This window comes from Notolepis coatsorum, assembly GCF_963971535.1.
Source record: "Notolepis coatsorum genome assembly, chromosome: 14".
In the NCBI taxonomy this organism is placed as follows: Eukaryota; Metazoa; Chordata; class Actinopteri; order Aulopiformes; family Paralepididae; genus Notolepis; species Notolepis coatsorum.
This window is the reverse complement of record NC_140178.1, coordinates 28,706,047-28,720,396: the sequence shown is the minus strand read 5'-3', so window position 1 is coordinate 28,720,396 and position 14,350 is coordinate 28,706,047. Positions and strand designations below refer to the sequence as shown.

General features: G+C 42.5%; 1 protein-coding gene across 2 annotated transcripts in view; it reads right to left on the bottom strand.

The window, feature by feature from the left end:
• Positions 1–10,942, bottom strand: part of grap2a (GRB2 related adaptor protein 2a) — a 46,114-nt gene extending 35,172 nt beyond the window's left edge. The window contains exons 1-2 of one of the 2 annotated variants that reach the window (XM_084328463.1): positions 10,805–10,935; positions 9,287–9,316 (exon numbers count right to left, since the gene is read on the bottom strand). The gene's annotated coding sequence lies outside the window, so the exon portion shown is untranslated. Of the gene's footprint in view, positions 1–9,286; positions 9,317–10,804 lie in introns of both variants that reach the window. The other variant, XM_084328462.1, reaches the window with a different exon arrangement.
• Between the last annotated feature and the right edge of the window lie 3,408 nt (positions 10,943–14,350).

The window sequence follows — 14,350 nt, the reverse complement described above, 5'->3', positions numbered from 1 at the left end:
CCTTTAAGAACGAAAAGAAAGATATTCGCTCTAAAGAAGACATTTACGCCATCAACCTACTCGAGCAGGGGACAAAGAGAGTCACAGTCGGCGGAGTGATGAGATACGCAACTCCACTCCTGAGGCGAGAGGGAATGCCCACCTTTCACGCAAAGAAAGACGCCACGGAGCGCTATCTATTGAACACGGAGCGGCGCCTAGCCAAAGACCCCGCTCAAGAGAGTGTGTACCGCGCTGAGATTGAGAAGCTAATCACAGCGGGACACGTAACAAAGATTGACATTAAAGAGGCCGATCAGACGACCGAATCATGGTACGTGCCGCATCACAAGGTCCATCACAACGGCAAGGATCGCATTGTGTTTAACTGCAGCTACCAGATCGGATCCCAAAATCTGAATAAAGAGCTCTTGCCCGGCCCCACACTCGGCCCCTCCCTACTAGGCGTGTTACTGCGCTTCCGCCAGGACAAGGTGGCTATCAGCGGGGATATCAAAGGGATGTTCTTGCAGGTGAGACTAGTAGAGGAGGACAAGCCTCTGCTGCGGTTCCTATGGAGAGAGAGGATCGGAGATGAGAACCCAGCCATCTACCAGTGGGAAGTACTCCCCTTCGGAACCACATGCAGCCCGTGCTGTGCTACATTTGCACTACAGAAACACGTCACAGAGGACCCAGCAGCAGATGAAGAGGTCCAACACAGTGTGAAGAACAGTTTCTACGTGGACAACTGTTTACAAAGCGTTTCGACTCAAGAAGAAGCCGAGGCTCTCCTAATCAAGTTACGCGCCTCCCTGATCAAAGGCGGCTTTGATCTCAGGCAGTGGGCCAGCAGTGACCCGCACGTATTGCGCAGCCTCTCCTCCGCGGACAAGGCTGCCAGCAGCGAGACCTGGATGGCGACAATCCCAGGAGAAGCCCAAGAAATGACACTAGGACTAGTCTGGCGCTTCAAAACAGACTCGCTCCACTATAGACACGAACCCTTGGCTCCAGAGCAGGGAAGGTCGACGGCGATACCGACCACCAGACGGAGTGTGTACAGAACACTCGCCAGACAATATGACCCGTTGGGATGTATTCTACCTTACACCACCAGGGCAAAGATGATTGTACGAGCACTATGGGACAAGGACCAGGGCTGGGACGGCCCAATGCCCGCGCACCTTGCCTCAGCATGGAGAGAGTGGGAGACGGAAATCCGCTCACTCCCAGGCGTCAATATACGCCGCAGCTACTTCCCATCCACAGTGAGGCCAGAGACATGCGAGATTGATCTACACGTCTTCAGCGACGCCTCCGAAGTAGCCTACGGATCGGTGGCCTACCTGCGTGCCCAAGAGAAGGGAGGAAAGATACACACTGCTTTCATCCTGGCCCGCTCAAGAATAGCCCCACGTAAGCAACAATCTATCCCACGTCTAGAGCTCTGCGCAGCCCTCGCAGGAGCGCATCTAGCCACGTTAATCCAACGTGAACTCACCATTCCGGTGCACAGAACAATCTTGTGGTCAGATTCCACGACAGTACTCACATGGATCAAGTCTGATTCATGCAGATACAAAGTCTTCGTGGGAGTCAGAGTCACCGAGATTCAAGAGTTAACAGAAGAAGCGAGCTGGCGGTATGTGGACACCAAACACAACCCAGCTGACGTCATCACCCGGGGAATGTCTCTGGATGACCTAACCCGTTGCAACATTCCTCAAGCTCCCGGAAGGAGATTGGCCTACGCCCACCCCGCGGGAAGCAAGTAACGAGGAGGCTGAGAACAAGAAACCTATGTTCTGTGGACTGAGCACAGTCGCCTCCACAGACCCCAACATAGATGACTGCATTACCCTAGAGAGTGCGCAGCAAAGAACATTCCTGCGGCACCACCCAGAGATTCAGTCCCCCAGTGACATGTCAGCAGCTGACTACGAAGAAGCAGAACTTCTTCTACTACAACGAGCCCAGAGAGACTCGTTCCCCGATGAGCTAGACTGTCTACAGGGAGGAAACCCCGTCCCATCAGACAGCAGACTGATTCACCTGGCACCAGAGAGTGACGCCCATAATCTCATCAGAGTGGGTGGTCGCCTGCGGAGAGCCCCCGATCTACCAGATGACATTAAGTACCCGATCGTCTTGAACAGCCGACACAAGGTCACAGAGCTGATCATAAAGAAATACGTCTCCAGTGATGTAGCAGATGTCGACCCAGTCACCCCCAACACACTCCTAATGGGGCGGCTGGACCCCGCGCTACCCCAGACAATGTACAGGCCTGAAGAAGCGAACGGCCGAAGAATGTGGAGGTACAGCCAAGTACTAGCTGACAAGTTTTGGAGCAGCTTCCTACTTCACTACCTACCGTCTCTACAGACCCGCCAGAAGTGGGTAAAAGAGAGAGACAATTTGACAGAAGGAACAGTCGTCATGATTATTGACCAGTCACTACCCAGAGCTATGTGGCCGGCTGGCCGCGTAAGCAAAGTGATCACCGGTGCCGAGCAGCTGAAGTACTCGTCCAAGGGCGCACTTACACACGTCCCGTGGCGAGGCTCATAGAACTGCCCCGACTCCCAGATACTATCGATGATGACCATGACCCCATGACTTTGTGAGTTGACTGACCCTTACAGCGGACCTTGAGTGGTAGACAGTGCGGTTAATCTGTCTCTGCTTAGCTAATTAGGTGGGACTAATTAGGGGGCGGCTGTTGTGAAGGATCAGATTAAACCGAATATATATATTTATTTATATATATATATTTAATTGTATTTGTATATCGTTTGATATCCCCTGTATATTCCTTGTACAATATGCACTGAATATCCCTTTAGTCTACTAAACAGCCCATAATAGTTTCATTCTACCATTGGACGAGAACCTGGCGCCAGGTTGCCATACCCCTAGGTCCAAGTTCAATCGTGCCGCCCAACATGTCGTGGCAAGCCCCGGTTCCGCGCAGGAATATGTCGGGCGAAATACGAATGGTACTATTTGTTCATAGCGCATATATATATGGCGCAAGTAAAGTAGAACTTTCTTTTAGTCCAGTTCTTTACCCTCCAACAGAGTGACAGACGCAAAGCCTCCCCACGACGCACGTGTGGTGTAGTAAGGCCTACTTGGCCCCAGAATAGGCATTGAGATATTGTGTAGATTAATAGTTGAATAGTCATAGTTTGGCACTATACCGTCGAGTTGGACGTATTCTATTAAGCTAATAATAGTCTATTTATGTATGGTGCATCGTTCGGTTAGAGTTCTAAAGTTATCAGTACCCCCATCGTTCCTGACGTTATCTGGACGCTTAACCAGGCTGGGCAGACCCCTAGTGGTGCTTGCATCCGAGGAGCTCCGGGCCAGGGCGACCGGACCTGTATATTGGATTACTCTACCCGGACGACGGCGAGCCTTCCACGGCTTGGATTATGCTTTGGGTGCTTTGATTATTCCATGGATAAAGGCCAACACTGCGGAGTGTTGGAACTACCCCCCGGAGAGGACTCCAGGTGAGACGGCGCTCTACACCAGTGAGGTCGCCTCACGTCTCTCCGTTGTGGACCGGCAGCTACCGTCCACAGAGGGTCCAGCTGTATTCTCTAACCCCCCCCCTCCTACTGTCTTACAACCAGCGGGACCCCCCCCCCCCCCCCTTAGTGTATCCAGCTATAATCATTTAAGTACCATCGCTATCGTTTCCTAAATATTCCAGGTTGTATACTTACTCCCTGCGTAACCAGAGATTGGACATTCAATGTTGATTTACCTACGAATACTCATTTGCCATAAAAGTGCATATTTCATATTTCAAATCATAAATGTAATTAAGTGAACATTGTATATACCTTTTGCTATATTAAACCTTCGATTTGGTACATTTGTGTGGATTCGTTTCATCAGGTGGGAAAGTGTTCATCATACTTATATCATGTACTGGATGGCCAGAAGTTAAAGTACAAGAGGTAGTGGTATTAAATATCATATCTAACAATACAGTCAGGGAATTGTACCCCTCAGTTACAACTGTGTTGGGAGTAATTCAATCAATTACATGACTAATGACAATTGTTGTTAACAGGTAATAAGTCATCTGAAATGAAATACAAACCTGGAAGGCAACACATCATTAGGGGCACATTTCCCAATCAAGAGAGCAAGTCAAACACATGAAACCCTAGAATTACATTTCTTAATAGCATCTGAAGTTGAACCTTATGATTCAATTATCTTTGATGTTTCAGATTCATCAATGAACCCTTCTCACCATAGTGATGAAGTGCTGTTCAGTAGGAGAGGCTGTCCCACGATTTCACACACTCACCCTCAATCAGTTGCAAACCACATTGCAGCAGACTAGAGAGCTAATAACAGCATATGTGATCTTTTAGGGATGAGACTAGGACTGGGCAAATAATCACATTTTATTTTCAATTACGATTTTGGCTTCCGACAATGATGAAAACAATTATTATTATTATGTATTTATTTATTTACCCAGGGGGTAGGTTCTCTGAGCACGGATGCTCTTTTTCAGCGGTGCCCTGCTTCACATTCACAGAGTTCCATTCACACCTGGGAGCTGCCCAGTACAACCACAGTCTGACACTTTGCCTTGCAAGTGCCTTGCTCAAGGGCAGGGGTTTGTATCGAGGGACGGAAGAGAGTTATGCATTCACTTCCCCGCCAGGATCTTCCCTGCCGGTCGGGGGGATCGAACCGGCCACCTTCTGGTCACAAACCCACTTCAGGCCACCGCTGCTAATAAGATATTTTCATAGTAGTTGTACATAACTGACAGCAGCGTTTGCAGGTTTTGCCGTGTGTGTGTGTGGGCATCTCCCTGAGGGCCCTTCTAGTTTCTCGCTCAGAGCCATTCTTATTCAAGGGAGATATGAACGCGGGGGAAGCGATAAGATAACATTGCAATTCACCGATGACTGATCAGGGGATCAGCCGGAATGATGCACAAATAAAGGAAATCCAATTAAATTACAAGCACAAAGTTGACCTCATATCAGACACAAGGTCCTTTCATTCAGCTCCAGGTCTGTTTTTCAACTGTATCTCGACCAAAAGCAGGAAGTGTTCATTTGTCCATACAAGCAAACATCCACTCTTTTCAATGTCAACATGACCTCCAGTAATAGGTCACATATTAGTTTACTAAGAAAACACATGATAACAACAAGAGATCCCTTTGACTAGACTGAATGGACGAGCACGGAGAGGGTCAAGGAAGGGTTGTGACATCATTGTATACATTCCACTGACGGTGTTGGACAAAGTTGCACAGGCCGGAAGAAGACCTTTTCAGTTGAATGAAGTTTACTCAAAGTTTGCACAGATGTGCTGCGCATTTGAATGGTTTGAATGTTGCAATTAAACTCCACACAGTATATGAAATTTACCAACATGCTTCTCTCGCTCTCTCTCTCTCTCTCTAACACACACACAAACAGACACACATACTGTAGCCTTCATTCATATCTATCTACGTCATTCACACACTACCCCCCCCCCCCCCCCCAACCCCTCTCTTTCCATCACACACACATGCACAATCATATACCAGTGGTGCAAAGTAGTAGTAAGTATTTTTACTCAAGTACTGTACTTACCGGTAAGTACAATTTCAAGCTACTTGTACTTTACGTGAGTATTTTTATTTTAGAGAACTTTATACTTTTACTCCACTACAATTCAAAGGAAATATTGTACTTTTTACTCCACATTTATCTGAACCAATCAGTTAGGCCTACTAGTTACTTTGAAGAAAAAATATTTTGCATAGAAAACGTGGCAAAGATTTATGAAGATTATTCACATTTGAAGCCTGTCAACTTCAATAGGACATAATCAGAGCAGCATAACTGGACCACATATCATTTAGAGGTCAATGGAGCTCCCAAGCACTGGAATACACAAACATCATGTAGAATGCATACTTTTACTTTAGATACTTAAGTACATTCAATGGCAAAATAAATACTTCTTTACTTTTACTTAAGTAAAACCCAACCACCTCCAATGTACAGTCCCCCCAACCCCACCCCACCTACCCAACCTCCTCCAATGTACAGTTTCTACATCAAATGTATATACACTCTTTTCTGGACTCTTTTCGTATCACAAACAGTACTGTATTTGCAAATCTGGTATGTCATAAAATGTAAGTACTGTCTATCTGTATGTCATGTATGTCATATATGTTATGATGAATTGAAAATGGGGGACCCTGATGTAAACGAGATGAAAGTCTTTCTCTGGTCTGCATCCCCTTAACAATTGTATGTATTGAGCTGTACTGTACTATACCCATTCTGCAATCTGTTAATAAAGTTTTCAATCAATCAATCAATTAGCCTTCACTCATATCTCTACTTCATTCCCAATCATATCTATCTAGGTCATTTACCATATCTCTCTGTACATTATATATATATATATATATATATATATATATATATATATATATATATATATATATATATATATATATATATATATAACTCGTATTATGTACGTCAATAATTATTATCTACTTATTTTATCTACGATCATGTATAAATACTTTGTTAGCTTGCCATTCTATAGAAATCTAGGTCTCTCCATGTTGCAAAATGTCATTCGGTCAGTGAACTCTATCCTTAATCAGAGACTCTGTTGTCCACCTCCATGAATAATCTGTTCAAATTATTCCACATCAGTATATTAGTCAGTGTACCATCATAAAGCGTGCAAGGGACTGTAATGACTCCCTGGCGCCATAAAGATTTACAAACTTCACTACACTTGTTGAATTACTTAGGATAGATAGAACTAGTCAACATCTGCGATATCCAAAGAGAGAGATCATCACATTAAAAATTAGAGCGTATTTGTTCATATTATTGTGATGCCCGAAATATTAACTATAAAGAACTCCTTCAGTATGAAAATACAAGCTTGTAGTTCTTGATGAGCTGCAAACAATATGAAATGGCTACCGGAATAATTATGCAGTGACAAAGTCTCAATTGGACTTAAAAGGGGCACTTCACTGAAAAACAATGCTGATTCATTTAGCATTTTCACATAGTCTCACACACACATCCAAAAACTCCACAACGGTTTTCCACACATCAATTTAGTTTGACAGTTATTCAGAGTAGGCCTACTGTTTGAATATGGGTACTAGTGATCGGGGACATTGAATCCTTGTGAATCACTGAGTCATTGAATCCACGTGTGCTCCATGAAATGATGAAAAAATAGCAATATCTTTATATGGACCGCTACCTTATTATTTAACTGATCTGTAATTAACACAGGGATTCAATGTCCCTGATGACTTCACTGGTGGCCAGATTCAAGATTGCATTTGGAACATTGCATGTCTCTACCATCATGTGATATTTGTGATTAGTGGCACCATGTGGCAGAATATGACGTAGCACATCTCCTCCCTATCATATCATTGGAATGCCCTAGCAACTGAAATTAAAACACAGACTAATCTGAAAACATTCAATGAAAAGGTGAAACACTGTCTGGCTGAAACAAAACCAAACCTGCGATCACTGACCACTGACCATGCACTCATACATACACATGGACATGATATGTAATATGTACACACATTATATATTGCCATGAATCAGGGAACACACACACATGCACACATACGCAACACATGTAAAAACGACTGTAATGCAATGTAATTATCGTAATTTCATAATTTCATATATGTCCCTATGCCATAAATGTCATGTATGTTGTGTATGTCATAAATGTCTATATGAATTGAAAATGGGGGACCCTGATGGAAACAAGACAAACGTCTTTCTCAGGTCTGCATCCCCTTAACAATTGTATGTATTGAGCCGTACTGTATTGTACCCATTCTGCAATCTGTTAAATAAAGTTTTCATTCATTCATTCATTCATTCAGAATTGGATGATCATGTAAAGAATGTCACTATTAATTATGTGCTCATTTTAACTACTGTACTTTTGGTAATGATGATATGTAATGAATGACCACTTTTAAGTAGAAAAGCCTAACCCGGGGCAGGGGTTGCAAATTAGCCTTGGCTAGAAATCCTACATGCAATCCATCTTTATCTTGTTATTGTAACTTGCTATGTTTACTTTTGCATTGTCCCTTTGACAAATAAATACATAAAGATCATAGAGCAAACACATGTTTCAGGTATCAGGTGCAAATCAGACAAAGTGTTCACAAGAAGTAACATGTCACCTCTTGTTTATGATGCAAAACTCAATAGGGTGTGTGTGGCCGGTTATATGGTTTGAGCTAGCAGCTTTCTGAAGTACACATTTTAAAAACGTCGGTCTCCGACACCACAAAACGAGTTTCGTGAGGACTGGGTGAAAAGCTTAAGAATACTAATAAAATGGTGAAAAATCTACATGACAGACATGGGTGGTCCCACTGGTCCTATTGGCAAAGTTGTGAACCAAGGATAGCTGTAGAGGTACAAAGGTCCGTGTCAAAGGTGTATGTGTCATGGCTTTGATTATAGCACCACCATCAGGCCGGTTGGTGTGGTATTTAGTTTTGCGAAGCATTGGCACTCCAACGTCAATTGATTAAGACCACATCAACCAATCAGTCAACTAAATGACTGAGAGGGGACACAGCCCTTATAACTCTATAAATAAAATAAACCTGGGATGTGTTTACATGCCATGAACTGTCTTGGCATGAGGATCACACAGTACAATTGAATGTGAGAGAGAGAGGGCGGTATACGTTGGTATGACGCAAGGGATTTTCTGTTTTCGATCAAGAAGTTCCCTTTTTTTATGGTGGCAATAGATTAATTCCCCAGATGCTGTGCAACATTTAAAAAATATCTTTATACAGCATGAACTAGATCATAAGTCAACAGAGTAGTTAGGTAGAAGTTATTTGACAGGTGAACCAGCAGAGATAAGAGAAGCATGTTAACTTTTTCCTCGTCCTTTACAGAAGCTAAAATGTTAAAAATAAGGACATATGTATAAACGGTTCCACTGGAATTCTGTTGTTGCTATGGGAACAGTTTAGACCCAAGTGTATTTCCTGTCCGTTATTGCGTTAGCAAACATTGCAACAGGAAATAAACCTTGGTCTTTTTACAATGTTCTTGTTGTCACTTTGAAACCGTCTATATAGACACGTTCAAAAGTAGGGAATTTACTAAAATATAGGAGGGCATCCGCTGGGGTACAAGTGACTGGCCCTGATTTCCTGCTGAAGCGATGTGCCAAGAAAATACATTTGTAATGAGACTACACTGTTACTTACTTACTTGGTGTTCCAAACATTCCAAATGGCCTAATGAAAAAAAATACAAATACAAAAAAAGGTTTATCAACAACTCCAAAGGTCTAGGGAAGGGTTTTGGTTGGTAGTTGGTAGCTCACTATGGTGTCCAGTTATCCCAAGAGACATAGAAGAGAATTACCACGTGTAAATAAAATGGAAGATAACAGCCAATGGAAAATCACTAAGGGCATCCGTCAGGTACCACAAGTGACTGGCCCTGATTTCCTGCTGAAGCCATGTGCCAAGAAAATACATTTGTAATGAGGCTACACTGTTGACTACTTGGTGTTCCAATCATTCCAAATTCAACCGAATGAAAAGAAAATGTATAGAATGAAGATTTGTTTTGGGCTTAGTTAATGTGGTACACACAGAGAGAAACAATGCTACACTTTGATCACCTGATCTGAAGAGAAAAATGAGAATCGGTGATAGGTTTGTGATTTAGTGCCATTTGTGATTGTGAGTTATTGTCAAATTCCAAATTCCATGGGTTGAGAGACACTAAGGGTTAGGGGTATTCCCAATGGGGCCACCTATAGGCCTATTATGTACATCCCAAAGCCTGTAGGGCTATATCTGAATTTTATATAACTAATAATTTTGATGGAGTCTCCTCCAGCAACATCCCAAATCAACGACTGGTATGCACTCAAGTCTGTAGCACGCAAGTTTGACACTGTTTGACGAAAAATGTTACTTACCCTAATGCCAAAGTTGTGCCCTTCCTGCTGACTTGTTGTACAGAACTTGTAAGTCGCTTTGGATAAAAGCATCAGCTAAATGACTAAATGTAAATGTTCCAATATACTAGCCAATATGATTAAAACAGATTTTTTGTAACTCATCAAGTGAACCTGATCATATGTTTCACTATATGCTTTGAACATTGTACCCATACAGATGTTTGTTTTAACAGCCACTCATTGATTCATGAAGAACATTACTGCCGCTGTGAATCCTCACTATCTCCAGCAATAGCCTTTTACCACTTCCTACTTTGGAAAAGTTTAACTTGAAACTGGCAGCAATGAGGAACAAACCAGACTGACAAAAGTATTTCTGAATTACATAACTCATAGGGATATTAGCCAGAGACTGATTCCAACATTATCCATCGTTTGTATCATGAAGTACATATATGTAACTAACTGGCTACTGGTATTACAGATATGTTAACATCTTTCTTGACTTGAATACTTGTAGTAGGCTAATCTTGATATCAACTGGGCACAGAAGTGTGTGCTCATATAAGTGACAAGAAAGGTAGAGAGGGGATCAGAAAGTGTGTGTGTGTGTGTGTGTGTGCGCGCGCGTGTGTGTGTGCGCGCGTGCGTGAGATGGTGCGTGCCTGCAAGTGTGTGTGTGCGTGTGTGTGTGCGCGCGCGTGTGAGAGAGAGGGAAAGAAAATGTCGTGGACGTTTTCTGAAATGGAATAAAACTGCATCGGGCTTAACGTTTAAACGGTATTAGGCAATACAACTTTATACAACGTACCTTGTAATTTCCAAACAAATGTCTAATTCCTGGCAAGTCTATTCCAGGGCAGGCCCTTTCCTCGACACGGTCAGCAGCACTGCAGCATCATATTTGAAACAGGTCGGCCGTGAGTCACTGTGAGAACTTCAGGTGGACCGCTGGAGAAGTGCCGACGCTGCACCCGCGCTTATCATCTCGCATCATTCTGAACACACGCTGGTAAACCTCGCTCTACTGCACGCTGACGATGCAGCTCACGAGACCCCGCCCCCTTTCAAACTGATCCAGTTTCCTCTTTTACTTTCTATCGCAGGCTGCAGCTCTGATAGTGGTCAGTGGTCTACACACATGTAGCTCTACATTCTGACAGACAGGCATCATCACTGATAAGAGTGTTCAGTCAGTTGGTCAGTAACATAATGGGTCTCCCAGTCCCTCCACCACGCTGCAGTAAACATACAATATTTCTTCGGTATCCAGTTCCAATCAGGAGAGAGGACAAAAATAAGAAATAAATGTAAGCAGTGCAGTAAGTAAATTTGGCTTGGCAAGATTTCTTGAAATAAGTAAAAAAAAAAAAAAAAAAAAAATCTAGGGTTCTCTCTCCTGATTGGATAAAGTGGGAAGGGATACATAAATATAATATAAAATGCAATTTAAACATTTACTTACACATTACACGATTACTTTCTTTTGCCATGTTGGCTAATGAATACCAATGACTGACAGGAAATAAACATGGGTTGAAACCAAACTTCCCTAGCAACATAATTCCAGTGAAACTAGAACTCTTTTAGCATTTACTGTACACACACACCCCTCCAAAAAAAAGTGTATCAACAGCTCCAAAATTCGAAACAAGTTCAAAGCTTTACTAATGAAACACTAGGTCCCTAAATAGCCGGTTAACCCTTTCACTGCCACGCGACAGAAGGTTAACCCTTTACTATCACACAACCGACGGCGATCGGTTAAGGACTTCTTCCGAACTGATACACATTATGCCCCCATTTGATACCATTATGTCTGAGGGAACTTCAAGAGAAGCCTTTGGTAAGGGCGGCTAAGTGGCGCAGTGGGCAAGGCGCTCGCCACTAACGCAGGAGATGCTGGGTTCGAGCCCAGCTCTCTGCGTTGCTTCCGGCTTGGCTGGTCGTTCATACTAATACAATTGGCAGTATTAGGGGGTGGGAAAGCCGGTGGGTGGGGATCGGACGTTGTGGACGGCGACTCCTACAGGTCGGTTGGTGTGCCTGTACAGCAGAATCAGGAAGTATCGGGGGCAGCGTGAGGCCGTGAGCCTCCCACGCGTTACTCCTCGCCACTGAGAGATCGCGCTGTGCAGGTGAAAAGATGCGACGGCTGCCTCCTCGTGTACCGGAGGGGACACGTGATGCAAGGCTTCGTCCACATTGCAGCCGACCAGTGGGAGGCATGGTCTAACAACGTTTGAGACAGGGGAGGGTAGAATTGGATAATACAAAATTGGGATAGGAGAAAAATAGAAATGGGGAGAAAAAGTAGATAAAAAAAAGAGAAGCCTTTGGTTGTTACTGATTAAGTCCAGAATTCCATAGTCGAGGAGGTATCATTGGAGAGAGTGAAACCTATGATCACAAGGGTCACACATACAGTATAATCTCTCATTAGACTAAACTTTTACTGAAATAAATTGTGAAATAAAACTCACTATTCCCCATTTCTATACGGTGATCCCCGGACCCCACGTTGACCATAATGTCCTACATAAATAACTATATCCTAAAAGGCATACTTCTGATTACTTACCAATGATGATGTTTATCGGTAGAGTCCTTTCCCAGTCCTGTCTTTGTGTGCACTGTGGAGTAGATTGCAATGAGCTTCAGTCAGCTTATATACAGACAGGGGTTTGTCCCCATTGACTTTGCTTTGGTTTTCTGACTAACTAGCTGCATCAAGTAGGAACAGCGTGGCTTGTGCTTAGAAAAGACTCCACCGATCAACATCATCATTAACACATTTAGCTTGACCTCAAATCTATTGTTTTTAATGAAAAAGATGCTCCAATAGTTACTCCATTCAATTTGTGTTTTAAGTTCCAGCTTTTGTAGGCTATATTTGTTGTTTATTTATACTGTATGTAGCTTTAGCAGCCAGGCTATACCCTGTTGTCCATTTATTCACTGAAGTTAGGCCTAACACATTCAGAAAGAAGATGACATAAAGGAGAATTACCATGTGTAAATAAAATGGAAGATAACAGGTCCAGATATAAATATTGTAGGAAGCTGCAAAGGTGTTACAGCAACTGAAGACCATATAGGTCGATTGAGATATATAGAATGTATTACCCAGAACCCCATGCCTGCATGCCTTATAGTAATATATGCGGTAGCACTACATTTTGGTATCATATGAGTGATATAAATAAATGAAGGAATGAATGAACGATAATCCCACATAGTTAAATTAACATTTTAATTGATTTAGTGTCTCTTAGGAATCTGACTTGCAATTTCATTCACTGATTTGCTTTAATTATTGTGTTTGTCGTGTGTATTGTGATTGACAGTAAAACATTCTTTTTGTTATTACTTCATTAATATGTTTTTTCATGAGGGGGCAATGTGACCTCCTGGGGACCTCATGTAAATTATTATGCATTTAGAGAGAATAAAAACAAGTATTTACAATCCATCTCTAACTTATTAAACCCAGACTTTTAACAAGGGTTGGCTTGTGTTATCATATTTATTTATTTATCTATATAATGTATATTGATTCATATCAATCTGTTTGGATTAGGGCTTTGAAGTATATGTACAGTACATTGTTTAAACAGCACTTAGCATACCCTGTTGTAGATATTGAGACAGTAAGTCCAGGTTTATTCATTTGTAAATTATCATAAAAGTGTGTCTATTACACTGCTCCCTTAAAGGGGACATATAATATATATTTTCGGAAATTTGACAACTTCAATTTGTTTGTTAATTTATTGCAAAGAAACCAGTCTAAATCTGTTTTTAATCATTTCTTTTCCAGCCCCTCTCTTCCCTTGTATTTAATAAGCAACACACCAAATGTTTTGATAATTATTTGCTTGCCTGCCTGGCTATCCCACACCCAATAGTAAAAACACAATAGAACACAAGGGAGGCAGTGTTGATTGATTGATTGAAATTTGTATTAACAGATTGCAGAATGGGTACAATACAGTACAGCTCAATACACACAATTGTTAAGGGGATGCAGACCAGAGAAAGACTTTCGTCTTGTTTACATCAGGGTCCCCCATTTTCAATTCATCATAACATATTGTGAGGTTTCTGTCCTTGCTCACCTACTCGCTCTGTTCCTTTAAACCACCTCGCTCTGTTTTCCATTTGTTTCTGTTAATCATTTCATTCCCCCATTCACACGCTTCTTCCCAGAGACGTCGTTGATTGGTTCTCTCCCGTCCACACGCTTTTCAATCACATCCCCCAGCTGTCACTGCTTGTCAATCAATCAATCCCGTATTATTTATACCCCGTTTCCCCACTCAAGTTTTGTTGGATCGTTTTGATATTTTCTGTTTGC